The sequence below is a fragment of the Phalacrocorax carbo genome, chromosome 1 (genome assembly GCF_963921805.1).
Source record: "Phalacrocorax carbo chromosome 1, bPhaCar2.1, whole genome shotgun sequence".
Taxonomy (NCBI): Eukaryota; Metazoa; Chordata; class Aves; order Suliformes; family Phalacrocoracidae; genus Phalacrocorax; species Phalacrocorax carbo.
Genome location: NC_087513.1, coordinates 149,173,640 through 149,201,322, shown reverse-complemented (window position 1 = coordinate 149,201,322; position 27,683 = coordinate 149,173,640). Strand labels below are relative to the sequence as shown.

Sequence of the window (27,683 nt, the reverse complement as noted above, 5' to 3'; positions counted from 1 at the left end):
TTAACATATGTTAAAGTTTAGCAGTACTAGTTAGGAGCCTTATAACTCACCCGTGCTTAAGAGAGATAATGATAACAGAAGTCACAGAGAAAACACTCTAATAGGTCTTTAGCTAAGCTGAAATTGAGCATGGTCACCAACGTGCAGGGCAAAGCACTTATAATAAAAACCTGGATCAAGTCTTTCCATAAATATGGGATGACTATTAAGAAATCTCTTAAGGACAACCTTAAGGGATTTTAAAAAACCAAGCAAACATATCTCAAGGGGGGGGTGGGGGGGGGGTGGTGGGGCGGGTGGGTTAAGAAATTTGCATTTTTATTTGGTTCAGAAAGCAGGACAAAGACTAACAAACAGTACTGGAAACCTTCTAGATACCAGACAGAAAACTGAGGGAGGATTTTTGTAGTTGGATGATTCTATTAGTGCTTTGCCCAACCCAGATGGTATTTTTGGGAAAAATGTATCTCCCCATATCTGTGAGACTATACAAAATTCCATCTTTTCATGCCCTTTTATTATACACTTATCAGAAAACACAAGGAGTGTGAATTATTAATTTATCATCGCTGGTTTCAGTCTGCTGAAAGAAGAGAAAATAAAAGAAGTCTGCGTATAAAGCAACTCCAACCACAGACAGCTAGCTAACATCCCTTCCTACCAACCCCTTCCTCCAGCCTCTAGGCCCCACACGCTCATGCCATCTGCCCTCAACCTCCTTTTCCTGCATCTGTTGCTGCAAGCTCCACCAGTAGGCAAGATTCAGTCAAGTGCCGGCAGCGGCTGTAGGTTCTCATTCTGCCTCCATCAGCAGCCTTCGCAGATGCAGTTACTGCCGATGACCCAATCCATGGTGACTTTTTCCACTATTAGGGCAAAAAGCTGCATCTTGCTTTATTTTGAAGGCACTACCATCAAGAGCAGTGCTCTTCCATGTTCTAGACAGCAATAGTAAAGCCCAGGCAGGGAGGACATCTTCAGACCCTTCAGCTGCAGAGAGACAAACTGGGATGAGGCAGCTTTTTTGGCTTGTTTCCTGGCTGCAGAGAAAACACACAGAACCCCAAATGCTGCCTCACATTTAGACAAACACAGTGAGAGGGTCAGAAAAGAGCATTGGCTCACCTTTTCCTGAATTCTTTTAAAAGCCGTTTCAGAAAAGCCACCCAGTGAATAAACAGCTCAACTTCGCTAAAGCAAACTTTTGGGAAAAGAGACCTCATCTCACCTCTAAAACAGCAGCAATGATTAACGGCCACATCTCCGCATGGTTTATAGGTGTTTCTACTAAGTCAGAGACACAGATAAGCTTAGTGTTTGTTGGTGTTGCTCTGGGCTGTTATCTCTCCATTCCTCCCAGCAGACAACATTTAAGCTTACCTATACATTTGGAAATACATGACAGCAACAAACAAACAAAAAAGACAGAAGAGAGGGGGAAGTCCAGGAACAATTCAACGTACATTAGGTGTCCAGACAAGACAAAGTTAGAAATCGTTTTACACCTACCAGCCTCTCCACAGTCCCTTACAAAAAAGAGGTAGGAGGGAGCCAAGCACACAAGATCACAGAAAAAAAACCCAGACACCCTACTGAGAGGACATTTAGGTAATATTAGCTATATGATAGACTGGTGAAACATGCTCCACAGAAGAACAAATTAAGTCTACCACTGTGCATGCACTTTCATCCTCACAATAAACTTTCCTTCTTGCCGTGAAATTAAAACAGCCAGCCAACTCAGGATATTGTGAACACCACGAAATTTTATAAAGGAGACATCCTTGAATTTCTCTCAAGATTCAAATAGGAAAAAAAAAGCACATTTGAATTATTTGCTTCCATTGCTGCTTCTTTTCCCCTAGCTCAAACATTCAATAGTCTGCAGGTATTATACTTCACTGGAACTGTTAGTACGTTTATGTATTGTATAAACAAAGAACAGTCCTCAGACATAAGAAGTTTAACCTTGATCTTGCACAGAAGGACAAAGCTCAGAATCAGTGTGGATTGCTATGTTTTACTGCTAATCCCTTGAAACACTGCTACCTACTTTTCAAGGTATTTCACTTTAGACTGTCTACAAAATTCTGAAAATAAAATTGAACCGCTGACCTTCTGTTCCCCAATAGAAAAATCATATATTCACTTTTTAACTAGAAAGAGGAAGAGATGTTTGTTCAGTTCAAAAACGCATTTATTCCCAAAGCTGTTTTAAGAAAGGAGAAAAAAAAAATAGAGTACATTGTCCGTTTCTCGACAATGTTCACTTTATAGTCTTAAGCAATTTGTCAATTGCTTTACAAAAAACCCCATTCAATCCACCTCATGACAGTAGGAAATGTGAACAATATGTATATTAAAACAATTTTTAACTTTCTAGCCCACAGAGCACTAAGTATTTTAAGGGCCCTATTCAGATTCTGTTCCTGTGAGCTTTCTAGTTTACTGTCATTTCAAATACTGAATAAATTCTTTTACTTCTGGGTTTTTTTTACCAGGTCATCTGGACCAGGATTTTCATCCAACATAAAAAGGTACATATGGGCAGCATAAAAGAAAACCACTCAAAACACAAAAAAACCACCATTAAGATACTTCTCAATTTAAATCTCAAGGCAAAGTTCCACAAATTTTTACCTAAACTTGGGGTTACTGAATACCTATTTCTAGTATATAGGAGACTGCCTCAGCCAAAAAGCTACTTTATAGAAGCAGGGTCTTTGAATAGTACAGGTAAAAATAATCACCAGATGCAAGATATCGTTCTTCATTCTGTGCTTATGTACATATCCAAAGAGGCAGCTTGAAAGATACAGTATTAGATTTTCATTAAGAAACAGTTAATACCATTACATTTATTCCTGTATGAATTTGTACATCTTCCTGAAGACTGGATCACGACAAGTACTCAGAAAGCTATCCTTTTAACTTTCTTATGGGGCACGTACGAAGAGAAAGCACAGTTTAAATGAAGAGACACTCTTGGATCTTGTAGGAGGTTTGAGTGAATGCTGCAGCTTCACAAGTCTCCTGTCGGTCAGACTGACTGCTGTGCTAATGCTACACAAGCAGGAAAGTATCAGCCCAGGCAAGAAAGAGCCATACTAGTCTCCTCCCTAAAGTTCTCTGTTCTCTTTCTATCTAACAGCTCTTCAGAGTCAAGACTGAAATCCTCTCTTACTGCTCCCAAAACACAAGTGCAGAGGAAACTCTATCCCTCATACTTTTCCAAATAAAACAGGTTTGAAAACAACCTGTCCTATAGCTCTTAAAAATATTTAAATTTTAAGTCAGGGCTGCATTTTTGGTCTGGAATATTAGCAATATTATTTTCTTTCAATCAAATTATTTCTTACATACCCTCCTCCAGTTCAAACGAGGTTCTCTTCTAAAAAGTAGTACTGTGAGTGCTCTGCCACACGATTACAGCAGCAAGCCATTGTTAATTCCTCAGCCAAAGGGGAGGGACACAAAACCAAGAGAGAAACAACATTCACCAAAGGGGGAAAAGGATGAAAGGGGTTTACTGAAACGCTTCTGCCAGGTACGCTCCAGAGAACAGAGGCTGCTGTAAGTACGTTAGGAAGATGCTCCTTATTCTGAACTCCTACCTTGCAGTTCAGGTGTCAGCTGCTTTAAGATGCCTTACGCAGACAACCTAAGAAGTTGTTCCACTATTATTACCCCAACATGATTTTCCACTGCACCAGAACTGCTGCTTAAAAAGATAAGCTTCTGAAAGTAAGCTTTTACTGGATAAAGACTAGGAATATCCGACTTTTTTCCATAGAAACAGTTACCCAAAACCAAGAATAGCAGTTATAAGAGTCTATACGTCTATGAGCAAAATACATTCAATAGAGACCAGTTGTCCTCTTTTATTCCCACTCTCAGCTCCAGTGCTTGAACAAAACTGAATCTTTCCAAACTCCTAAATCTTCTCCTACTCTTTTTATCTTCTGCCAGACATTTCTCCACAGCTAGCTTCTCTGAATAAAGTCTCCCTGCAATAAACAAATCGGTTTGAAATTAAACATTTGGCTTTGGCTGCTACACTACATTCCCTTTGTTCCAGAAATGTTATGTACTCTTACACTGATGAGACGTTCTATCCTCACATGCTCATGGACACATTTTCTTCCTCAGTCTCACAAGATAAGAATAAAATGCATCAACAGATATGAAAGGGACATAATAGTAGCCAAATAATTTCCAAGCATGGAGAGATACTATGGGGATTAATACCTGTACTGGAATCAAGATTTAATAAAGGAAAAATAGGTTCAAAACTACAGGTCTGAAATTTGGAAGTTTAGCCACAGAGTTCCCATTACTTCTAGATTAATACAAATTTTAAAATTTATATTGCTACAGAGTTTCAACAAAAATGACTATGCAATCATAGTTTCATATGCTAGTTGAGAGCCACACAAAATACTTAGCTTCTTGTAGTACCTTAGTACTACTTGTAGTCAAAACTCAAGGGTGACATGCCACAACTCTGTTATAATATTACAACAGAAGTAGACAGTATCTTCATCATCTACATCAGGCCTTATTAAGAGAAGCCAATAGTGTTACCAAATCTGCATCAGGCCTCAATGATAATTCATACACAAATACTGGGAGTCCTTCACCATCAAAAGTAGGAGCAAGTATACAAAAATTCACAAATTACCTCAAGGTGGGGAAGAGAATAGGGAGAAGGGGGAAAACACATGCATCCCCTCTCTCCCTGGACCTCAGGGAGAACTTCCAGAAGAGAGATCCCTTTTCCTTTCCTGCATCACAGAATCTCTGAATCCCTCAAGAGACTAATACCAAGCATTTTTATTTTATTTATTCTTGTTCTTAAGCTCCCTGTTGAAAATTAAGTTCTAAGGAACAGGTCTTGGACTGAAGTGTTACTTGACGCCTTGCTGCTGCTCCTCTAGTGTGGTGTACATTGAGGTTCAAAACCTCAAACCTGAAACCAAGCTTTAGTTCCAAAAAGGTAAGAATCACTGTGTCATTGCCTCAGATGCTGCCCTCAGTTTTTGTTACTCTTATTTTTAAGGATTCTACAGAATTAGTCAGGGTACTGATTCAGGATACAGAGATGCCCAGTCACCATTTACAGGCCAAAATCCTTAGTCCGACCAGTGGCCTGCTTTGTGATGTCATTTTCCTCTGCTCCTCCTGAACCACAGCCAGCGAGCAACCTACTGATCCCTCTGCCACCACCTTTTTTCCCCCCACAAAGAATACACAGCAGCAGCCACTCCTCACACAGCTGGCATAAGCCCAGCACACATGGGACGCCTCCGTTTTGGCCACATGATGTCGTGTTACCAGTTAAAAGATTACAGCTCACAGGTCAAGACTTCCTGAAGTTTCAGTAACTTACTCCAGTCAGAAAGTATGTTATAGCAGCCATGCATCCAAAGAGTGCCTGAAGTACAAGGCAATGGTTGAGAATGAGAGATTCCATTATCCCTCTGATGGTAAATTCAATTTCTAAAGAGCACAACTGTCAAAACATTGCTTACAAGCTAGTTCCAAAACCAGTTTTATAAACATACGTCCACACACCAGGTTTGTAGTTCTAGTCAAAACATTCACGTAAACCCAAGGATGTCACACCCTTTTCTTTTGAGATAAATGCTTTAGCTTACCAAACACCCTGATCATCATCATCATAAACCAGCAATCTCTCTAGCAATAACGGAACAGACCTTTCCAGATCCTATACAAATCCAGAGCGGGTAGAAAATGCCATTCTTTAGTCCTGAGGGAGAACTAAGAAAGGAAAAGTAATTCTCAGACTGTTTAATCTTGAAAGACAAATTCAGAGATCAAATATAAAGAGAGGTCTAACCCTCATTCAACAGCATTTTTGGGGCTGGTATGTGATAACTTGAGAACTAATGGTATGAGACAACCCTGCTTATCAGCAAATGTGCTAAGCACTGAAGGACGAAAAACTACTGATTTTGGGGCAGGATAAAGAATTAAAAATCAGCCTCTTGTGAAAATCTGGATTCTCCAAAATACCTGCTGCTTCAGGCAAAGGATCTCTCTGACATCACCTGCGATAGCTTGCTTGCATCAGAGGCAGATACTTAACTTGCATATAGGAACACTCTGTTTAGATGTCAGTATTTCACATTAAAAAAAAAAAAAATCAGGCTACAGGTAAATTTTATAGAATAGCAGGAAGAGGTAGAACAAGTGGTCACAGGGAAAAGAAGAGCTAAGAAGAAATGCAAGGACTTAGACTAATGAGGAAAAAAATCTGTGAGTAGCAATGACAGCATCAAGGATTTGCTGGAAGGATTTCACGTACAGCTGCTAAATCAAAACACAGGATTAGGTTCATTTAAAAGGGGCGGGGGGTGGGGGGGGAAGAGGGTGATAGAGAAGGTAGAAAATAAGCTGCACAGAGGTTCTATTATGGGGAACAACTAAGAGCAGCTGACACAGACAACAGCCTCCAAAATAAGGAGGTATAAGATGAGAGCTGCAGGGGGTCCCTGAAACAAAAGGGTGTGAAGAGAGAGCACCAAAAAAAAGCAGGGGTTAAAACCAGGAGAGTTCAAACAAGCCTGAAGTCTTAAAATGAGACCCTCAAAATCAGGGAAAGAAAAATAGACTGTAAAAGGTTTGTATCTGTATGCATGGTATTCTATGCTTCATGTTCAAAAAATAAACATGACAACCTCATTTTCTCAGTCCTCTCTGCTTAGTACAATCCAAGCTTTGTTGCTACAGTGCAAACACTAATACTAATCCAAGATTAATTAACAAAGTCATTAGAAACAGAATTCCATAGCAAATATACCACACTAACCTCTAAATATTTTCTGTTATGTGAAATCCACCAATTTCAGCAGTTATCAAGAGCGCCTCTGGGTAACACACACAAAATCATTTGCCAGATATGAAATGAGACAAGCTGCATATAGTCTCTTCCCATTCACTAAAAGGCAGTATTTTCGCAAGCCAAACTGTTGTTTAGTATCATATTTGCTGTAAAATATACCATTTGAATATGATGTTATACGGAATAAGTTAAGAGCACTACTGAAAATACACACGGTTACAGTTTTAGCTATATTTCTACTACACACCAATTCTAACATGAGCAATGCATCATTTAAAGTTCCCTCAAAGCCTCCACACCAGACAAACCACCTTCCAGCCATTATCAAATGGAGGAACAGGCTTTCAGCTGATTTTATAAGTGACATACGCCAATGCGCCAGCTGCATCCTACAAAGCACCAGCTCAAGCAGTCAGCCCTAAAGAGCTACAAAACAGGCACGGCACTCCTCAGAAACCTGAAGGAAGGGTATCTCCAGGAAGCATTTGCAAGCAGGGTATGACAACAGCTCCTTTACAGGGCAGTTAGGTCTTGGAGTAACTTGGTGACCTCAGCTGCTAATCTGCTTCCTCCTTAAGGAGGGTTTGCGATCACTACCCTGCCCCGTGCCGATACAGCCCTATCGCACAGTCCCCACATCCCGAAAGCCTCGAGCTGACTTTCCCTGACTTATGCCCCTGTGTATAGCACCCACCTAAGCCACAAACGCTTTCAGCATCCCAGGGAGATACACCCTCCCTGTGATGTAGCTCAACTGCATAAGCTATCTTGAAGAGTTTCTCAAGATCCTATCTCAAAGCCTCATCGCTCATCCCTGAAAAGTGCAGGACATATTGAAATCTTCTAACTGAACCTGGTTTAACACAGGATTACGTTTACTTAGAAACCACAGAAATAGGGGCTCAGTAACCAGTCCTGCCAGTGGCATTTCTCTGAACACTGGTCAAGTCACTAAGATTGGCCACTGAGTGTTTTGTGCTCAGTTCACAGATATACTCGGGCACAAGCTTAAGATTAACTTACTCATATGTATGTATTTTATATATATATGGCTTAACTCATATCAGTATGAGCAACATGCCAGATTCTTTTCAGCAGGCAAAGCACTTTTTGGCTCAGAAAAAGTGACATGCTGGATGAGAAGACAGCCAAAGTCCATACTGGCTATCAAACCACACAAGTACTTCCACCAGGAAAAACGTGGTCATTGTTTTATTTTTACTGAGCTGAATTTTCATGTGTCGATGAAAGCTGTACAGTGTTCTCTGATGGGGAATCCACACGGACTGCAGTTAAAGTATACTGCGAAGGCCATTTCCGGGCTGTAACAGGTACCATTGGTATCTACAAACCTGAGTTGCACTTGAAGCTACCAAAGCTGGAAAAAAAATTGTAGACAAGCGATTCTTAGTAATCTATTTTGATATTATTAGCAATTAAAACCATGCCTGTATTTTCATGCAGAGAAATACAATTACTACAAAGAGAAACAACAAAAATGTAATAAAAAAAAATCTAAGAAAGGAATGTACTAAAGTTACATAATTCAGGGAAGATCAATTTATTTGGGGGGGTATACCTGTGGTTATGGGGGCGCAGGAGTGGGATGAAACTGTTCTTCCCTACTGTCCACAATTACAGCTTAGAAAGTATTATGCCACTAGCATAACATAATAGGCAGTAATCTATAAATTCATTTATTATACTAAATGTCTGTAAATATATTTAAGTAATGCTAAAAGTTGCATTCACTTTCAGCTTAAAATTAACACTTCAAGCATCTAGGATAATTGAAGTAATTACAGGAACTTTGGGGGTGTTTTTTTGCTTTGGTTTTTTTTTTTTGTTTTGTTTTGTTTAAGGGAAAGGAATCCAGACATCCACTCAGTACATACCTTTCATTCTCTTAATTACTGTCAGAATAAAAGTTTTCCATAAATAACTCCTACGAAATACTAAGAATAGGTACTGTTTTCCTTCAAAAATCAACAACTACAAACATGCTAATCCACTGAAAAATACCCAAAAAAATATTCTGATAAGGCATCACAGACAATTCCATCAAGTTGAAATGTCTGCGGTGCTTTTCCCTCTTTAAAGAAGGAGGAGAGCCAGTCTTTCAGAAGCTGGGAACAGGTCTCGCCACATGTGTAGCACACTTGGGTCGTGGTTGTTCCAAGTACCTTTACAGACTAGGCTCTCCACCAAATGTTGTGGTACTGTAGCCATTGACATCTGACCACAGTTTGGCAAATCTGCTGAGTATTAAGACAGTGATAACTTTGCTTGCACCTGTTTGCTTCTGATCTCATCCATCTCCCTTCTGTGTACAGAGGTATCCCTGAAGAACCAAAGAGTACACTCCATAAAGGTGTATGGAGTCTCAAAAAATTATACTATTAAAGAACATTTCCCAGAAGATTTTATCTAAAATACATAAAAGAATTGCTCAAGGCATATTAATATTGCCATCACTTTTCAAAATATTCTATTGTCAAAATACAAGATGCAATTTATTTTTCGATTCAAAGATTGTACATGAATGACGAACAAGTTCAAAAGTACGGAATACTACTACATACAATATGATGTTCTAAAATAGGTTAAATGCTTTTCATGTAGTTTCAGATTTGCAACAACTGAATGACTGCAATAAGTTGCCAGAACATTAGACTTCATCTGTAACTTCATACTAATTTAACTGCAGAAATGGGGGGGGGAGCAGACCACAAGCACGCCAGCTTGCCCAGGTAGATAAAAGATGAGCTGGCAGATCTTGACAACCATATACTAATTACACCGTAGTTCTGACTCAACAAAATCCTATAAGGACACATTATTGTCTGCAGTTCAGTGAAGTTTAAGAACATTTTGAGTGTAATTTGTGAATATTTACTCTGTTGCCAATTGCATTTCCTTTTCAAAGGGAGAAGGTTTACTACGTTCTCGTTCAACACAGCATTTCAAGCGAGGCTTTATTGAACCTATGCCTACACATTTGCCTACTTCCTCTCAGGAAAGGCATTAGAATGCTCCATGTTTTGCAGAATAACATCTTTACCAAGTTGAATATAGTCCACCAGGAACATGCATACAAAGGATAGGAAAGACAATATATTAATAAAGAAGTTGGATTTAATTTTATTATTGAAAGTGTTGTCTAATAAGACACCCCTACACCTCCCGCCAGCTGAGATGTCCAAATAGTTCTTCCTCTCCCTTTTCAGTGAGCTATTATCTATTTATTGCCTTTCTGGGAAGTATATAAAGCCTTCACCTGCTGTAAACACCTTCACTTTGGGCATGTTTTGGTCCCCTCCCCCATTCTTGTCTTAAAGGGTAGAAGAAAAAAATTACTCAATAAGCCAAATATCACAGAAGTTCAATAAATAAAGATGACACTAAATCCATAACCCAGATTCCAAACACCTATTTCCTTGAACAAAGCAGTGGATTTTTCATTAGTTATTTTCACTGAAGAGTTCACTAAACAGTTTTATATTACACATTTGAAATAAATACAAAGTCTGTGCCATAGTCAGTAAAAGGCAAGCTTTATTTTGAGTAGAAATCTTAGGAGAAAAATTAGAATAATTTTACTATGATTAAGCCTACAGTTTGATGAATCACTGGCCTTAGGATTGTTTGTTTGTTTTGTTTTTACATTAACAGCCCTTTCAAGAACATTTTAATTTCGCTACCTACATGACACACAAAATCAGAGAATCACAGGTTGGAAGGGATCTCAGGGATCATCTAGTCCAACCTTTATAAAGAAAACCTACTGCAGTTTCCACTCCAGAAAATTATTGCAAAAGATTTCTCACTATTAGTCTTTAAACACAAATACAAAATGTTCAAGGCTATACTCTGATCTGTTGGAAAGGCCAGGGTTATAAATTTGTCCATTACATTTAAGAGACATACATCAGATGACTTTAAATTTTGTAGTGCAAAAGCAAATTGTAGCATCTCAGAGTTTCTATCCTGGTACTTCAGATTTTTTTTTTCAGTTTGAAAGAAACGGAATCATTTGCAAAAACATATGTAGATGTTACACTTAAGATTGGATTGCATTTATAATACTAACTGGTTCACCTGCACTTTATTAAACAAATTAAGTCTAATTTCAACATCTGATAACACTTCATTGAACAAGTATTTAACAGAACTCACAACAAATATCAAGGCACACAAGGACTTCAAACATTGCTTTCCATTTGAAGGCTCAAAATGTCAATAATTAGCCATCAGAGCTTCCTTCTGAAGAGGTAACATTATTTTTATTTTATAAACAGAGAATTTGAGTAAGAAGTAATAAATCCACCTGGTGAAGTGACAAATGAAACTAAGTTTCCCAGCTTTCTGCTCTGTGCTGCAGCGACTACAATGCTGAATTCAGTGTTTGCCTTTTTACTTTTATTTTTTGGTACAGTTGTAATGAAGTTTCATTTTATTATAAGTTTCTGTTAATAAATCTCTACTAAGCCACAGAAATCAACTACAGTTACTAGAAACAGACAACAGGGTACATGAATCAACAGCAAGAAGACAGCCAGACTCCACCACAAAATGGATCCCATGGAAAACATCAGCTTCATTAGGTTACTTCAGGTCTTCATAGCCAGGCCAGGAAGATATTCTACATGTACTGAATGCAATGCTGTTCTGCTTTCACAGAAAACCCATGTACCTTCTTTCCTCTCAATACTTTATAAGCTATTACTTAACTTTTTAGAACCCAGTCAAAGAATCATATGAAAGCCTGCTCCACCACAGGCTATGGATGGCCGCTACTCGTCTATACCTCCCACGCCACCATGTCCTGCCTAGAGCACCTTCAGGGGAAAATGCAGCAAGTCAAAGCAGTACGTAATAGGAGACAGGAGCCAAAACACAGTGGTAGCAATATCTAGTGCTTAATTAATAGTCTGAGCCTATCTTTTTTTTTTTTTCCTTAAAGAGCTAATACTGCTTTGTCTCAGATCACTGAGGGAAAAGACTTGCTATTTAATCATCCATTCAGCAGTTTAAAAAAAAAAACATAAAACAAAAGCCAAACCCACAAGTACTACACTACGTAAAGCAAAAACCAAGGAATACATCCAGTTCACTTGTTATCTTTAGTTATGAAAATAACCACTGAACTTGAACCACTCACCTTTGGCACACTGTTAAAAGGATCCAGGCAGTGAAAGGCAGGACTCTCCAATGAAGTTATGTACACCACTATCTGAAACAACAAACAACACGTCCTTTAGTTTTAACTCTAAACTTGGAAGACCTTTAGCTAGGTAATTTAGTTTTCGTACTATCAAAACGCCCTAAGAGATCCTGAAGAGCAGGAAGAATGGCTCTAACTTGATCTACCTGTTTAGCATAGATAGGATCCATCTTTATATTTAACTTTTTTCAATGAATACAAGGTCAATTTAACCACAATCCAAACCATGTAGGTAAGAAGGTGACTACAAACCCAGTCATCATAATACAGAGAAAAATCAGTCAAGAAATGGAATTAAAAATTCGGCCCAGTTTTATAAAGATTACATTTCACAAAGCACTATTATTTACTGTTTCCTTCACTTTTACATTACTCAGTTTAACTTGCCCATACATCCCAAGAAAAGGGAAATGCTGTTACATGTGGAAAACTGAGGTACATCAGCAAAAGCACAGCCAGCAGTTTTGTGGGACATGATTATTTCCACCCAGGAGGCACTCACACAGATTTGGATGTGTAATCCAGCTGGATTACTACCGCGTGTGGTTTGGGCCAACACAAGTGAGCTCTGACCGAGGGTGTGAAGCGGGTCGTAGGGCTGGAGAACTCTGTTAAGGGAAATTCTGACTGGATGTAAAGAAGCCAGGAGGGTGTCTAAGCACAGCCACATGCCCCCCGAGAAGACCTTCTTCCTGGAAGAGTCTCATATTCTCCTGGACATGGCCCCAGCTGTGGCCTTAGCCCTGCCAGGAGCTGGATGGCACAAGCCTCCTGAGTTCCCTCCCAGTCTCCATTGTTCTGTTAAGTATTTCTAGCCACAAAAGTAACCTTTCAGAAGTTACTTCAAAGTATTTAGACATTTGTTTCTGTTTTCTAATGATGCTTCTAACTGCCTGACAAATTCAGACAGTGTAAACCCATTAAGATCCAATTCAAAGACAAGGAAAAAATTCTGAGCGTCTTCCTGTACCGCAGTCCCTAGCTCATAAGGACAATCAATATATTACAGCTCCCACTCAACCTGAGGCCACTCGCGCACAAACGTTTCTGTTCAAAGTCTTCTCTGAACAGATTCCAACCAGTTGCCACTCTACAAAAGCATCCAATAAAGAAAATCAATTAAAAAGAGCAATTCAACCGACGATCCCAAGCATCATAATGAAGGGGAAGAAAAAAAAAATATTGACAAAGGTATTACAAAGACCATACATACATGTTTAAAAGTGAGATTTAGACTTCCACCCATTAATAAGTGGAGTAACAGAAACTAAAACTACAGTTTGACAAACATTCAAGCATAAACATATTGTTAGGGGGTAAAGCACGAGAGAGTCCCTACTTCTCTGCTCCCTGGCAGATTAACCCTTGCTCCCCAGCAGCTGCAAGGGGAGCCAGAGCATTGCTAGCCCTCCCCAAAAAACACACAAGGAAAAAAAAAAACCACACACAATGGAGGAGGGAAAACCATGAGATGTTATTCAAAAAGAAGAGCCTCCCGATCCAGTCCAGCGCCTGAATGAAGATATGCCTGTGACAGCAGAGAGCAGATGGGACTAGAGGGTGACCTACCCCCTCCTCCTCTGCCAGGGTGCTGGCTGGAATGCCTGCTGCCCCACCACCCAACCTGGGTTTTGAGCTTTCTGCAGACACAGACCATGAGCAACCACACCTTCCTATATCAATTTTGCTACCCAGTTACAGACCTTAACTGTGTTCTCACTGAAAACTGCTCTATATTTGAAATTACAGGACAGATACCAAGTAAATGGGAAAGATATTTTAATAAATGAAGTAACATTTAAACCCTGAGGCAGGGCAGATCTATTTTCCTGCTGGCTGAATGTTTTGTAGTACGTGCTCTTCTCCTGCTAATAATGCAAGAACATTAACATTAAGGGGAAAATGAAAGTCACTTCATTTTTTGTTACAAGATCTTCTGAACAGTACCATCTTCCCCCTTCCTACCTCACAAGTCATCTATTGTCCATTACCATCCACCACTGATGTACTGTACCAAGCTTCTGATTTTTTAAATTTTTTTATTCCTTAAAGAAAAACTCAACACCTCTCTCAATTATTGCTTCCACTTTTGCAAATGCACATTTGCATATAGAACTTGTGTTTGACAGTGAGCTAAAAAACAATACTGTTAATCATCAATGCCTGAAAAACTAACCTTATATTTATTAGTCAACTGGAAAGGAAGTACAGTTGGGGAAAATTAGAGTTCAAATTCCATCTAAACACATAAGAAAAAATGAGTCATGTGTTTATTTCAATATAACAATGCTAACTTCCTTCTATACAGCAAGAATGGTTTTATTTTTGTGGCTCGATTTATATTAATTGATTAAAAGTAGCCCAGAATATTAAAGGTGATAGTGCAAAGAGTCAAGGGAAGAAGATGCACTAGAAAACCTCATTCCTACCAACACTTTGAAATAACACTTGTTTATCTAATAGGCACACGAGCACAAGATGCAGACTGGGGTCTGTCCTCTCTGGACTCAATTCCGTTGCAATGTGACCTCCTTTTCTATTTTTCTGTTGGTAAAAACCTTCACTTTGCTGTGGAAAAGCCAGAGGAAGTTTTCTGCTACCAGTCATACTAAGAGTCACTTCCCCAGAAGAGTAACCTGTTTCCATCACACACCCCCGCAGCCCAAAGCTTCACCTGCAACGTTGTGACTTGCAGAGCAACTCAAACTCAGGATGGAAACCTGGACCGCAAATAATTCACTTATACTTTAAATATGTTCCTTGAAACAATCTTTCAGTTATAAAAGTTCAAGAACTTTTTTCTCAAAGGGCAGTAAATGGAAACAGAAACAGTGTTTAGGGTTTGGGACTATCTGCCCCCAGGCAAAGGGTTTGCACTGCACGTGAGGCTTTCTAGTTCTGCTGCTACAACCTTCCACCCAGGCAGGACTCCAGACAGCTGTATTTGATAGCAAAGCCAGGCTGGGGAATGAATAGTTAAAATAACGTCCATCAACCTTCAAAAGTCTTGGAGCACAAATGGCAAATGTTTACTGCCCACTCAAAGGACAAATTGGCACAACATTAGAAAACTTGGGAAATTAAGCCAACAACGTTTTTGAAAGGCAGCAAGGCAAACGGAGGCACAGAGCTGGGCAGTCACATCCCTCGGTATCACCAGCGCCTATCACTTCTGTACCATCTAATGTGACGTCCATTTGCCATACCTCAATCCTAATACCAATATTACCGCAGTAATGCCAGCCCCATTCAATGCAAAATGCCACTGTTCCTTACCACTCATGACTGCCTTTATATCCCACGCTAACCACGAGGCCCAGAGCAGAGGAACAGAAAACAACAAGGAACAGGAATGGCTGAGTACAGGAATTGGACGAACACATGATTACAAACATGCGATGTAGAAAGACAAACTTGTCTGTCTGAACAGCAACCTCACTCATCTGTTTTCTAGAGCAAGGTCCTCTGAACGCAAGGACTATGCAAGCCCCACTGTAAAAAGCACTTCTGAATAGTCAGAGTAAAAGTTTGAACTTGATACTTGCCAACAAGCACCAGAAGATAAATATCAGTAACATCTAATATAATAAGCACCTTATATTTAACTGTGTAATCTTTAAAGACTACAACCTTAAGAATAAATTAGAGCTTTTGTAATGATTAGATTACAAGTAACATCTGAAGTTATTAACCACCTTTCCTTTCACTAACAGCTCTAATGTGCCTCATTTTCTTTACCCTCATGGCTAAAATCCAGATTCAGCTTTCCAATGACTATTTCAATGACAATTCTCTCAGGCTCTCTTCCCAACACCCAACCACCTCCTATTTAAATTCTGACAGGAAACAGCTAAAATAATCTCTTTGATACTTAATATGCTAATACACAAGAATGACCTGACCATAAACCTGTACTCCACAGAGTGGGAATTTTAACTCCAATGGTAAGGCATTCAAGTGACTCTGATAACTATGATAAAATTCAACAATTGACATATTACTGGTGACCTTCTGAAGAACAAATGAAAAGCATCACATTAACACAAATTCTCCTGTGGAGAAGATCATGCTGGCAATCTGCCAGTTCATTACACCATCTAGCTCCACTCCAACTTTAAATATTGCCTTCCTTTGTAATTGACTGAAATACGCTGGAGCAATTGCAGGTAACCACTTCAGGCTATTAAAGTACTCCATTAAGACTTCTCCATTAGGCAGATATTTCAAATGAAGTTACATCAAAATAGGCTATGTTCAAAATATTTTAACTATGCAGACAATTGGGCAAGCACATTCCAGTTCCACTGAGCAGCAGACAGATCAGCCTAAGCACTCAAACGCTCAATGCCTGAATTTGTTTAAAGGGAAAAGAAACCCACCAAGTATATTCAAGACTCTAGTATATGTTTAGTATTTTTACCTCCTAGTCATATACATCCTCCCAAAACTCACTTAATATTACCTTCTTCTAAAGCAAAGAAAATGGTAATATTAAAACACACAACCATTCTTTAACTCAGATAAGCCACAGCATTCATTGAATACTATATTTTAAAACCAAGTATGAAACACAGGGAGTAAACAAAGCAAGACTGGATTCACATTGTATTTAAGATTTCAAAAAGGCAGCAAATTGCAACATTGCATTACAATGTGTATAACATTCTGGGGAAAAAAAAAAACACAACAAAAAAATAAATCCTTTCATACTACATACTCTACACAACAAAGCTTTTCCTTCTTAAGACTGCAGCTCCTTAACAGCAAGGAAGCAAGTGAAATGGGGCACAAGAACAGGTTCACCTCCTTGCATGCAGGAAAGACTGCTAGATACTTAAAACACTGGAAAATATTTAAGCCTGTATGCCAGCTGTGAAAGTGAGACTAAAGAAAAGACAAACTTCTGTGTTTAAATGGGCATTTTTTTAAGAGGTCCAGGTTTGGAGCCATCACCAGAGGCTGTAAGGGTTAGCCTAAGAAATTTGGGTCTCTTCTGAACAGCGCACGGGCAGGAGGTTGAGTGTCTTCTCTGCACTCCTATCTGGCATGCAAGAGCTGTAGTACACCTCCCCGCAAAGCTGCCTGGATCAAACAGGAAGCGATTAAACATGTATCATTGGTCACTCAAACAACTTTTTTTTTGTTTGTTTGTTTAAATAAGGATATACTTAGCAGGGGGCACAGAGAGGCGAGTGCAGCTAGAGAAAGCGTGCAATGGCTCACAGTTTAACCATATGCAATCAAAGAGGCTACGTTGACTGATATTCCTGCACTCAAATGCACATCATCTGCAGACTCTGGTGTATATGTGATACATTTAAAAAAAAAATATGTTTTTTACATCTACTTGCACAACCATCAACTCCCAATCTACTCATGAAACACAAGCAGTTGATTTTCTAAATAATAAACACTCACAATAAATACTGCATTTCAGAAACCAACTTCCACTGCCAGCTTCCTCTGTAGTTGTAATCCAAATACGTGTATGACTACCATCTTTTTAAATTGGAAAGAAATGAGGAGGGTTACATCTGCTAGTGACTGCATCTGTAAGAATTCTACAATATATATTGTACAGATTCACATTATTTTATTAAAAGGAATCACATGCTTCTTACATTCTCTCAGGTAGAAGTTTCCCCAAAAAGTCTGAGCTATAAACAACCCAATACTGATACCAAGTTACTACGTAAACTCTTTGTACTATGCAAATTTTTTTTATTCCTGGCTTAAGCAGGATTTTCCATCTTGATACTTACTGACACTGACCTAATTCAAATTTGATTAGCTGAGCTGTAAACTTCCAGGGCAGTCCCTGCATGAGAAGGAGAAAAAACCCACAACGCAGAGCGGAGAAATCACAAATGGGAGGCCAGGAAGCCTCCCCCAGCAAGGCTACAAAATCTTTGAGAGGACATGTAATACTGCAGTCTCAAAAACAAACAAAACCACCACGACCAACAACCACCACCACCACCACCTGTCTTTGCAAGCTGTGTCCAGACACCCTCTGCAAGCTGAAGGAGGGTCGCAACAAAGGTACCACGCCACCAAAATAGCCCCAGGCTTTTTTAAGCACTCCTATTCAAGAGCCATCTGTGAAAGGTGAAGTATTCAAACTCCATTTTATTTCAATTTCTCTGTTTTTTCTTTTCTATTTACAATAAGGAATAGGAACTCACAACCTTTCTAAGTTTCCCTATTTAAGGGTTTACAAGCTGGCTAGGTAAGCGCATGTATAACTAACCCTAAAGCTCACATAGGAGAAGCAACAAAGGTCTTGATTTATGCTTAGGAGAGCTCTAAACACCTCAAGAACCCTTACAAATGTATGTTGAAAAACCTGAATTACCAATTATAATTGCAGACAGACAAGCAGAAACAGAACTATATGTACCAAGACTGTTCTTAAACTGTTTCAGAGTATCTTTAAGGAAGGGAAAGGACTAGACTTCCACCTTAGGTAGTGCTTAACTAAGCAAGCTTCTCAGGCCATGGTTTGAACATGAGATAATTATTTTGGTTTCCTTAATAGGATACCTCATTATTCAAATTACAGATTTCATTTTTAGAAACATCTTAGCATTTATAGTTAGATAACATTCTTTAGCACTTTGGAAATTAATGTTTTGTATATATAGTTTAATAATTCATTCCAGTGGAACTTCAGCCTTTTTCTGATTGATACTCTAATTTTTTGTTTGTAAAAACTGCACAAAGACAGTCTTTTCCATTAAGTAAAAGCAGCTCAGAATCTTTGAGGACCTGAGTGGTTAACAACTCATCAGCCCAAGCAGCTCCTTCACAAATCTGTTTCTCCTTTGCCATTAAAATGTTTTACATGAAGGCATATAGGACTCACTGAATCATACCAGTTCTTCCACAACTCTCTACTAGAGTCAGAGCTTTTAATTCAATACTTGTGGATTTCAGGGCTGTGAAAGATTACTACAAACAGCATATATTAATATACTCTTTACAGTAATCTAGCAATCTGCACATGTAAATTACTGAAAATGCACACCTCCGCTGGAAAAAGGCATTCACAGATGCCTTCTGGAGAGGTGAAAGCCACAGATTCCGATGAATTAGCTACCACAGAAGGATGCAACATTAACTCACTATCAGAGAAACACTAGGCAGAGACACCTGGTTACCACTCTTGGCTAAGGAGACTAATGTTTAAAATAAGCAAATAAATCTCACATCTACACAGAGAAGATTTGCTTTGGGGTGAGATGTTACAGAAAATGGACTGTAACAGGGACTACAGAGAGACTACAGGTCACTAACAGAGTCAAGTAAGGCAGACTTAGCCCACTGGCAATTCAAAGTTAAAGGCTGACTGCAATCCTGATTAGCGTTCCTGTTCTGGTAAATTATTCACTCTTTCTTAGTCTTAAAATCTTTCCTATGCATACGTTCAACACAGCACTGTCTGAATTGAAATAATAGTGCCACTACTGTCTCGGTGCTAAAATATATGGATATGGTGATGTTAAGAGGGATAGGTCAAAGTCAGTGGTTGTCTTTGAAACTACCAGGCAGACAGAGCAGATCCTGACTGATGTCTTCAAGAAAAATTTGTCAGAAACTTCTTGATAACTCTCAAACTGCCAAGTGGCAACATGATACGATACACGGATAGAACAAGGTCTGGTCTGGGCACTCCCCACCTGCTGTAAAAGCTGTCATCACCAACCGCTGCAGTAATCACTCACTCTCTGCGCCTGAGCCCATTTGCTGAGGGTGTTTGGGTTTTACCCTTCCTCCAGGTGCACAGCCACCGGGTATATAAGGATGCTGTAGGCATTACTGTCCAAGCAGAATATCTTATCCTGAAGAGTATGTAAGCTCTGCCCTGTTCTGTTCAGGCAAACTGCATTTGAAGTACTGTCAGCATAAACAAGAGCCATTTCATTTTGAAGGGATGCATCTTGGCCCTCAGGTGAAGAAATACATAATGACTTCAGCTGAGGGAGCACGTTGAAGAAATCTCTCAACCACCACCACCAGAGAGAGTAGAAAGATCTATTGTTTACTCAAACTTGCTATTTCATTTATAATGTTGAAAAGCACAGGGCTGTAGAACTCACATAAATAGACATTAAACTGGAACCCATTAGTAAAATTGAGGGAGGGGGAAAAAAAAACCAAGGAACACAACACAAAATCCCTTACTGAAACTGGAATACGTTCAAGTAATACCTGGAGTTAAAATTCAGCAATGCACTGATGAAAATGATCTTCCTTGGGAAGAGCAAGACATATTTCTCCCAGTATATTTGTATATCAAAGACTGGGAAAAACTTGCATTCCAGATTTAAAGCTTTTCTGAGTCTCCTCTGATGATCCAACTGAAGAAAAACAACAAACTTCATGCAGTTCAAGTACAAAACTACCGTAACAAGGGGTTCATAACTAAGAGCCAAAAGTGGAAGACAAACACTTGGAAGTTTGAAACGACTTTGGTTCCTACACGACTTCGTAGGTGTTACATGCTAGTCAGTGACGTATGGTACCCTGACCACCCTCTTTGGACATGGCAGAACAGCAGTCCCCAAAGCCAGCACCTTCAATGGGCAAGTCAAAACAAAACCACCAGGTTCCTCAGATCCACAAAAACGATTCAATCCCTTAGTTGCTAGGATCACTGCTTCCCAAGAACAGAGCCCCTCAAAACACCTCATTTTTCTTCCCAGTTAATCATCAGAACCTGCCTGAACTGCCCCAGAAACTTTGCTTTAGGTTGACTACAAGAAGAGAAATGTTAACACAGCTTTGGTTCCGCCACAGCATACAGCAGCCCTAGCCGCAGGCGCTGCTATTATTGCTATTTGAAAGATAACTAGATATTCCAAAATCTCATAATACCCAAATAAAATTTGGCAACAGCCTACCTTCTGAGGTTTTCAGCACTGATTTTATCCCTTTCATGTCTTGTACACATTCAATGGTTTCTTATTCTACCCATTTTAATCACGTCAATTCAGTGGCAGACTACAAATGAAAATGCAATAGAAACATTGCAGGCCCTGTAACAACAGTCAAAACAAAGATTTCCTATGGCAGCTGTCAAATTAATGACATCTCCAAAGCTATCTAAATACAGTATCTGGGCAGAAATCCAATTATGTCAATTCTGTCTGAATACCCCAAAAGAGAGTCCTACTGGGGTTAGAAGTGGAAATAATTTTAAGCGCAGATTAGCTACATAAGCAGCTCCACACTTGAAACCAGAACAAGGGAACAAAAACCTAAAGGCATGACATTTATCTGGACACAAGGGAGAGGGGAAAAAGAACTGTTAGACATCTAGCAAAAGGTCAAAGCCAATTACCTTGTCCAAATTTGCCCCCCAAGGTAATAGCTTCCAGGTTCACTTCTTCAAAAAAAAGATGTATTGACTCCAGTAATTAAAAGTTCTGCCTACCTCTACAACTTCTACTACTGCTTTGGCTTTTCCAAACCTTCTTTTTCCCAACAAAATATTAACAGCAGTAGTAGAACATGCCAACTTCCCAGAAGTACTAACTAAATTTATCTAAAACCTACAAAAAAATAATATTCTCCCCCACTTAAATACTAGGCAGCAGTGACAAATGGTATTCACAGCTTTTAATTCAAGAGTATGATTTCTTGCTGCTTTTACTGCTTTCTGTAAACCACTGTAACCACTGATCTCCCTTTTGCCTTGGAAGTGTCTCTGTTACTGCTTAATTATGTGGCAAATTCAGTTTGCTGAACCTTGCCACAGGATTCTGTTTATTTGTGGTTTTAAGGCAGACAACAATCAAGATGGGGAGAAAATAGCTTTTTAATTCAACAAAGAAAAAATACAAGGATTTTTGTTTTCTTTCTTTGCAGGAATATTAAAATAACTGCTTTTGAAACCACAGATAAATATAAGTTTATCTGTTTTTTAACTAAAACTATCCAAGAGACTGCTATAAAACTGAAGAAAAAACCCATATGTGCCAAATAACTGAAGCATTATATATTGGTTAGTAGCTACATTCAAACAAGAAACCTTTATCTCTATTATGAATGGATAAATAAAACTTGAAATAAATATACGTGAACGATGATGAAAAATAGCAGACTGATTCAGATAAAGTGTCTAACCCTGATCTGTCCATACGCTGGAGAAAACACTTTCAAAGGTAAGGATATAACTCACTGCACATATATTGTGAGTGCTTCTGCTATCAACAGGCTATCAAATTCAGGAGAGAGTAAAGCATTCATTATGAATGGGCCTATATTTAGGATTGCACATTCCAGGCTGCGCTTCTTACAAGACTCATACAGTCAGAGGCGGGGGGGGGGGGGGGTGGGGGGGGGGGGGGGTGTGTTGTTGCTGTTGGATTGTTTTGTTTTTTGTTTTTTTTCTCCTGAGCACAGTCATTAGGGATATTCAGAAAAGTCTGAAAATAAGAAGCTTTTTTGGTCAAAATCTAGTAAGTTCTAAAGCATACAGCTAATTCAAAAAGAAATTAAAAGAAATGGATAATACACAAATGCAGGGTTATACTCCAGAACTTGAGATGGCCTCAATGCAAAGCAGTGTCATGAAGACCAGCTACTGTATTCATCCACTCAGGGCATATAACCTCAAAATCATTTTTAGAGACATGCAGAGAGATCCCTTTGTAAGCCAGTAATTTTGGGTATTACCAGTTTGGACCAAATTCAAATCAGTAACCCACCATATTTTCTGCTGTTAAAGCATATCTTAGAATATCAGACAATAATTTTAACTAAACTTGTTAGTAATATACTTTACTGTGAGTATTTTCTTACAATGAAAAAGTACAGCATTTATTTAAATTAGCTTCCAATTGAATCATGCAGTCGATGAGGCTGTCAGAAGCATTTTGGCAAAGCCTCGAACAAAATTCTTCAGCTTCAATTTTTTTTTTTTTTTAAGTTTAAGAATATATACAGGGAATCCATTTGTTGCCAGTTCTTTATTACAAGAGATTTCATTTTTTTATTTGCTCTCTAGAACACACCGAGCACAGCACCATGAATCCTCCTTTGTGTCACACAGGCACTGCAAATCCAATTACTAGTCTATTAGGTCTCATTTAAATCCCATACGGTATGACAATAAACTGAACGAAATGAGCATCAGCACGTTTTTCAACCATCTTTACAGTACGACATAGATGGCAATCACAGCTACATAAAATTTCATTTACAAAGAAGGTAGCTCTGAGTTTTCTCTTTCTCTGCCAGGCGTTTCAGGGAGACTCGGGAAACGCCTCTAGTTCCCACCCTCCCTCGAAGAAGCCAGCTGACCATCACTATTTCCTGCTTCTCAAATGCCTGAGCCTTCTGCTTGTGGCACAAAAGTTTGTCCTCGTGCTCAGTGCTTAACACACACGTAAATCCTACCAATCATCACCTACTGAATTCATAATTTATTTACTCCAAAGGTGTCACAGGTCGTTTGTTTTCTTTTTTGGTTTAAGATTTCCTGGGTAAGGAACCCTTTGACACAGGGTAAGGTCAGGTTGGGAAGCAGGGAGGAGAAAGCAAAACAAAACCCCACCAGTCTGAAGGGTACTGAAAAGATAATGGCATTTTTCAGTAAGTTCTTATCCTATCTGGATATAAAAAACTATCATTGCTAAATATTACAAAGTAAAACTGCACAACTTTCAGAAGCTTTGAATACTTCACCACTTCAGTGGAGTTAATTTATGGATATACTATAATCATGTGCCCCTCTACCTTCATTACAGTATTTCCCAAGCTTGTCTCACTTCTCAGCAGCTACTGTTTATAGATGTTGAAGTCTACCCTTTCTTTTGGGAATTTAAAAAAAACAAACATAGAAAACAAATAAAAATTCCCTCATTCATGGTAAGCAGTTGCCACAGTCAAAGCTCTCTCTGAATGTCGCGTAAGATCCTCGTTGAACAGTCAGTTTCTTAATAGCTGACCTGACTAAATCATCTTCCTGGTGCAGGCTAGAAATCAAAATGTCATGCTGACATTTAATCACATGATCCGTTGTTAAGGCACAAAAGCCAGGAAAACATACATTGTCTACTTTCAAACATATTCCCCAGATACTTTGTTGCTAGGACAGAAAGGTTCAATGTTTCAAGAACAAACCTTTAAATATTTTAGTCATCCCATTAAATGAGCTGTAATTTTTAAAATTTTTGTCCTTTACATGCCTACCACCAATAGTCAGTAAAACTATGAGAAACAAGTAAGTTCCAGGCTGAGGGAGAGAGGATGCTGATGGGGGAAGGGAGGGTAATTAAGTCATTTCAAGGTTTGTGCTCCAATTCTGCAATTAGAATGGAAAGATTTGGGCCAGAGCTTTCTCTGTGCTGAGGAGATTATAAAGACAGTAACATTATTGATTTTTTTTCCTTTTTCTAGAAAAGGAAGCAAAAGGCAGAGGCATTTTTCCATGCATATTACTCAATCACATGGTCTTTTCCAGTGTATTTCCATGAGTTTTTTCTACATGCTCTAAAATGCCTTCCCTGCTGCTTTGCCTATCTTTTGCTCCAGTTTAAGTCCTTTCCATTTATCTTCCTTCATCTTATATCTAAAAAGTTAGGGAACAACATAAGCCAAAGACCACAGACCCTGAATTAACTCAGCCTGCAACATTGAGCAACATAACAGACTTTAAGGAACATAAGCTTCACTTACAAAAATATGAAGACGCCAGCTTCATGATACAAATGTCTTTGCCCGAAAATGAAGCTAAGAATATAATCTCTTAGTTGTTAAAGCTAATGAAGAACTGAAAACACCAAATCATACTTGTATACTTACATGATTTTGATAATTCTGGTTTACTTTCACAGAGGTGGAATGATTTCCCCTCCTTTCTACAAGATTTTAATTATATTTTCTTTCATTGCATTTTACCATTCCCTTCAGTAAGCTATGATGGCAAACATGGATCCTACAACAAGAACTCATCTTCTAGGGAAGTTACACTTCTTGAGCTGCAAAAGAGCACAAACATCCCACATGCTTCAGAACACAAAGCCTATTGCCATGAAACCTAGGAGTAACAGTCTCAGAAACCCACTGTCGACTGCTAAAGCATACATCAAATTTTTCTTAAAAAAAAAAAAACAGTTATAGCAACCTTCCATTTAAACAAGCAATATCACAGATGCCACAAGTGCTTTCTTCTTGACAAATATAAAGTAACAGTTCCCAGTAAAAAACAAGAATTTTCAGAACTAGAGCCTAAATACAGACTATGAACATACCAAGTGCTTAAATTATAGCTACTGTTTTTTTAGAAGCACTAGGTACCTTAAGAAAGCAGGGCAACAAGCTTCAATTTCTTAGCACATTTGACATATGGCAGCAAAAAAATTATTAAAAAAAGAAAAATCAGTCCAGGAACAGACATCCTGTGCGAACAGGATTAAAAATTCTGGTGATGGTCCAACAGTCAGAAACAAACACACCACAGTGAAGCAATACCAAGGACAAAAAGCATGAAGCATCATCTCGTACCGGTTCTGCCCCCTTACAGGGTTCACCATTAATTCATTCCTTTGCCAAATAACGATTCTTACCTTACATTTTACTGAGTTGTAGTAACTTTACATGTATAAACTTACTTGTTCAACTAGAATTATTTTACCCTTCCTGCTGATGACGAGCATCAACTATGTCAGGAACAGTCAATCAATATTCAGCATTTCAAAATATATACAGAACAAAGCAATTCAGGCCTACTTATCTTTATTACAGTCAGATTACTACCTCACTTTATGAGATGTAAAGGAAAGAGACGACAGGAAAACAGCAACTCTGCAGAGCACATACCCACCGAAATTCCCTACCATGGGTTTCTGTGACTATTACTGATCAGTAAAGAAGTTCTGAAGAAGACAGTGCTGCACTTAAAAAACTGTAAAGCTAAATGTTACATGCTTTGCATAACTTATGTTTCAGAAGCCAATATTAGCTTTGCCATATTTGCTAAAAAAGCTGGCTGGCTTCACCACAGAAGCATGACTCCTCTTTTCTGCAGAGTACAACCTGATGGGAGCTTCAAATGAGCACCAAACTCAAAGCTGTCACTGAGCAAAAACGCAACCTGTTTGAATAAAGCTTCAGATTCTTGAAGGAAGGATCACCTCAAAGAAGGGTGGTAGTTTCTTCTTCCAGCCTTTTAATACACCCACAGGCAAAAAATTTCTCTTTCCTATCAATGCTTTCCTCAGAGCTGAGAGGCAGGAGGACTGCCTGGACCTGCTACTTGAAGAAGAGTTATGCTGGCAAGCATAAGAGTAAGCAATCCGACATAAACACCAGCTTTAAAAAGTTCTTGGCACGTGTCAGTCAAATTTACGATGCCAAATTAAAGAATGAGCCATCAGACTAATACATACATGTCTGCAAACTCTGAAGGCATCTTGCGCACCTATACGAAAGCTTTACTGAAAAACAGAGTAAGACTGTGGCGTCCTCAAAAATCAACCATAGAACTTCTGTAATTCTCAACAGGGCAGGATTTCCCCCACAGCTCAAAAGACTGACTCAGGCTAATTACCACCAAATGTTACGAAACAATTCTTCACCTAAAAAAAAAAAACCACCCAAAAAATACCCACAAAACAAACCAACCCAAAACAAACCAACCCCCCCCCACACATCTATGGTTTCAAAGAAAACTTGCATAACTAAAAGTATGTGTAAATTGATGGCCTGAGGGCAGCATGAGTTCTGCTTCAGGTTTAGAGAGCTTCTCCAAAAAGCATCAACACATAAACGAGAGTACAAATCTAGCGGGGATATATCCTGGTTGCTAGACCATGCTATCACATCTTCATTACTGCCATTACCTGCAATATCTAGATTAAAACTCAGATGGGCATGCAATCACAACTTAATTTTATTGCAGACAGATTTGCCAAAATGCTCCTCACTGGTGTCTTCAAAAATGAGAGCTTGGATAGCAGATGTAGTCTTTTATTAAGTGGCTGGTAAAGACGCCACGCCTTGCGTACAATACGGAGTGGGAGGCTGGTGCGGTAACTCACATGAGAGGGTTGAGCAGTGCAAAAGCGGAGGAAGAAAAAGGACAAGAGCAGCCAAAATGTAAGAGGAACAACACTGAAAGAGATGCAGAAAAATGTTACACAATTAGCAATTCCCTGCACCAACGGGGAAGGAAAAATACACACAGACAAGCTGTGCAGCGTTGTTTTCTTAATTAAGCTGATGACAAACAACTATTAATAAATTGTAGCTGATTTTTTTAAGTATTCAGAACAATTTGACAGAAAATAAGGGTTGGCTGGTAATAGCCTAGGTGCAGACATCCTTTTTGATACACTGAAATTTCAGAGATAATACATTTAAGGAAATTTCTAAACAGTAATGGAAACACACATCATCTACACTGAGTATTACACCAGAAGATCTCAGGTTTAGTTAAGGTTTTGTATTTGGCAGCTTAAACTCTAATCCTGAAAGATAAAATAAAATACTGAAGTCAAGCCAGTCTTTCAGAAGGGGAAGAATTGTGGAGATTTCTGTTGTTAATTCTGATCCAAGTCAAAGACACCAAATGAAAAGGTTCAGCAC

The 27,683-nt window shown here is 38.9% G+C and overlaps 1 protein-coding gene across 1 annotated transcript in view; it reads right to left on the bottom strand.

Annotated features, from left to right (window-relative positions):
* The window catches only part of NCK2 (NCK adaptor protein 2), an 87,673-nt gene that overhangs the window by 42,266 nt on the left and 17,724 nt on the right, over positions 1 to 27,683 (bottom strand). The window contains exon 2 of the mRNA XM_064439522.1: positions 12,027 to 12,098. The gene's annotated coding sequence lies outside the window, so the exon portion shown is untranslated. The remainder of the gene's footprint in view (positions 1 to 12,026; positions 12,099 to 27,683) is intronic.